Source organism: Aplysia californica, unplaced genomic scaffold (assembly GCF_000002075.1).
Source record: "Aplysia californica isolate F4 #8 unplaced genomic scaffold, AplCal3.0 scaffold00065, whole genome shotgun sequence".
Classification (NCBI taxonomy): domain Eukaryota; kingdom Metazoa; phylum Mollusca; class Gastropoda; order Aplysiida; family Aplysiidae; genus Aplysia; species Aplysia californica.
The window spans coordinates 227,673-230,650 of record NW_004797335.1 but is presented as its reverse complement, the minus strand read 5'-3'; the positions used below and the strand labels follow the sequence as shown (position 1 = coordinate 230,650).

The following is a 2,978-nucleotide window of genomic DNA, read 5'->3' as shown; positions in this document are numbered from 1 at the left end:
GCAAAAGATGGAGGCAGAGAGGCGAGAAATTCATCTCATCCAATGTAGCCAGCAAGGACAAATGACCAGATGGGAAGAGCATGTAGTGGAAGGAAAAGTCGAGTGGAGTGACATCTGGAAGTGGAATACGTCAAGGCTAAGCTTTCTTCTCCGGTCTACGTATGATGTTCTGCCTTCACCGGTGAACCTTGTCAGATGAAAGGTACAGGAGGACAACAAGTGTAGATACGGTAAGCTAGGAACCATGAAGCATATTTTGTCAAACTGCAACCTGGCTCTTAACAGATACACCTGGGGGCACAATGAGGTGCTGAAAGTGCTCACGACAATGGCGACAAAACAGGTGGAAGAAGGAAAATACAGATACAGAAGCATGGACTCACCAAGATTGCGTTCGTTCCGCAAGGAAGCAAGGTTACCAAAAGAAAGAAAGCGAACGAAGCTATGGAAGACCAGAGCGGAGGCACATGGGAGGTGGCCGCTGACTTAAAGGGCTTTGAGAGATTCTTCCCCATTCCAACTACAAAAAAGCCAGACATTGTGTTATGGGAGGAAAAAGACAAAGAGGTGCACTTGGTAGAGCTCACGGTGCCCCACGAGGACAATATCTATGCCGCTCATGAACGGAAAGAAAACCGTGACGAGGCACTCGTCGAACAATGTGAGGAGGCAGGATGGAAGGCAACCCATTTTCCGGTAGAGGTAGGATGCAGAGGTTTTGTAGCAACAAGCGCCCGTAAGTGGATGAGAATGGCAAAACTTACTGCAAAGAAAAGCAACGAACTCACAAACTCCCTGCAGGAGACAGCAGAGAAAGCCAGTCACTGGATCTGGTTGAAGCGAGAGGACCCAGGCTGGAATGAATCCTAAAGTTGGCAGCAGAGGAAAACAGTCGAACTAACATGGAGACCTCACATCGGTGAGGGGGCTCGGTGCGTCAGAAAAGCTGTAGAGAGGAAGAGCCCAAAACTACGAGAAGATAGAAAGACGAGGCATGAAAGAGTCTTTGTTCACTTTATAAAAACGCTACTTGACCTAATTATTCATAAACGGTTTTTTTGTCATAAGACGGCAGGGAAGGTCATTCTGTACACTGCTTTTTCTTGAGATTTCCCGTAACGGGGACACGTGCCATGCCATCTGAGCAGTCGCTGTCTTTGCTCTTTTCTGATCCAAAATGTAAAAAGCTGGTCCTATTGGAGATGAATATCAAATTATGTGGTCTTGCCACTTAACGACATAACAGTGTGGAAATTAGCGTTAAACGTACGAGTACAATGGCATTTTGATATAGCACTGCCAGATATGACAGCAATAATAATGCTGTAAAGAGTCTGGAGACTTTTGCAAATTGAAATGTCGGTGTTTTTTAATAACTCCTTTCTTTCAGGAACTTGATATGTATGGAGAAATAATAAATTCAAAGTTAGATTCTTTGAAAGATTAAAACATGTGAAAAAAATAAAAGAATAAACAAACACACAATTAATCCCCCCCCCCCTCCCACACACATACAAATCTTCTTATCTAACAGGCTGACACTATTTCCCTCACCTGACATCATACCCCTCATTTAACATTTACGTAACTGAACAACATATTATCTCTCACCAGACACTATCCCTCCTCACTTAACAATATCTCCCTCATTTAACAATATCTCCCACACTTAACAATATCTCCCTCATTTAACAATATATCCCTCACTTAACAATATCTCCCTCATTTAACAATATCTCCCTCACTTAACAATATCTCCCTCATTTAACAATATCTCCCACGCTTAACAATATCTCCCTCATTTAACAATATATCCCTCACCTGACAATGTCTCCTTAACCTAACAATATCTCTTTCACCTGATAAAACCTAACAACACCTGACAACATTTCCTCACCTGGAAAAAAGCAACAACTCATCTCTTCCCCCTCACCTGACAACACCTGACATCTCTCTCACCTGACAACACCTGACATCTCTCTCACCTGACAACACCTGACATCTCTCTCACCTGACAACACCTGACAACACCTGACAACACCTGACATCCCCCTCACCTGACAACACCTGATACCTCCCTCACCTGACAACACCTGACACCTCTTTCATCTGACAACACCTGACACCTCTCTCACCTGACAACACCTGATATCTCTCTCACCTGACAACACATGATATCTCTCTCACCTGACAACACCTGACATCTCTCTCACCTGACAACATCTGACACCTCCATCACCCAACAACACCTGACACCTCTCTCACCTGACAACACCTGACGTCTTCCTCATCTGGCAACACCTGACATCTCCCTCACCTGACAACAGTACCATCTCATCTCTTCTCCCGCCCCCGTACATAACAAGATTGTTCAGTCCTGTCTTTGGGCAAATTTAAAAGTGTCCTCAAAATCCGGTGGCACCCTCTCCAAAAAAGAAGCCGTTTTGCGAACAGAACTACCCTACTTGTGTGAAAAATAATCAAAGTGAAACTAACAAGTTATTGAATTTATTAGAATCGAAATTTCGGGGAGATACCTTTTTTTAATGGTTACGCTGACAAAAAGCCTCTTTCGTCGTTTAATTTCATTTTACAATGAGAGGCGAGAGGTCGTTAAGTTTTTTTAAACCCAAAACTCCGCACTGGGCGAACCCAAACAGCTGATGAACAAAGGGGTGCTATTCCTACTCTTCTGCAGGAGAAACGAAAGAGAACTTCAAAACCTGACCATCATCATCAATAATTTATTTATAGAGGCACCAGCCATCCATGTCCTGGTGCTGTTTCAGCCAGACCTTCAAAACAGAGACTGCAGCGCCATCTGAAACAATGCGCGAACTTCTGCGGACACTCTTTTGGCTGAGTGAACAATCTTGTATGCACGATCTTTAACTACAGCAACAAGTCATCTCTTCCCCCTCACCTGTGTGCCCTTCGGGATGACATATCCGTCAATGTGGATGTCGTCACGTGCTACT

General features: G+C 44.1%; 2 protein-coding genes across 2 annotated transcripts in view; one reads left to right on the top strand and one right to left on the bottom strand.

Annotated features, from left to right (window-relative positions):
* LOC101860006 (acrosin) overlaps positions 1 to 2,978 on the top strand; it is a gene marked incomplete in the record, with an annotated part of 112,040 nt that overhangs the window by 28,865 nt on the left and 80,197 nt on the right.
* Positions 1 to 2,978, bottom strand: part of LOC101851250 (farnesoate epoxidase) — a gene marked incomplete in the record, with an annotated part of 17,525 nt that overhangs the window by 2,654 nt on the left and 11,893 nt on the right.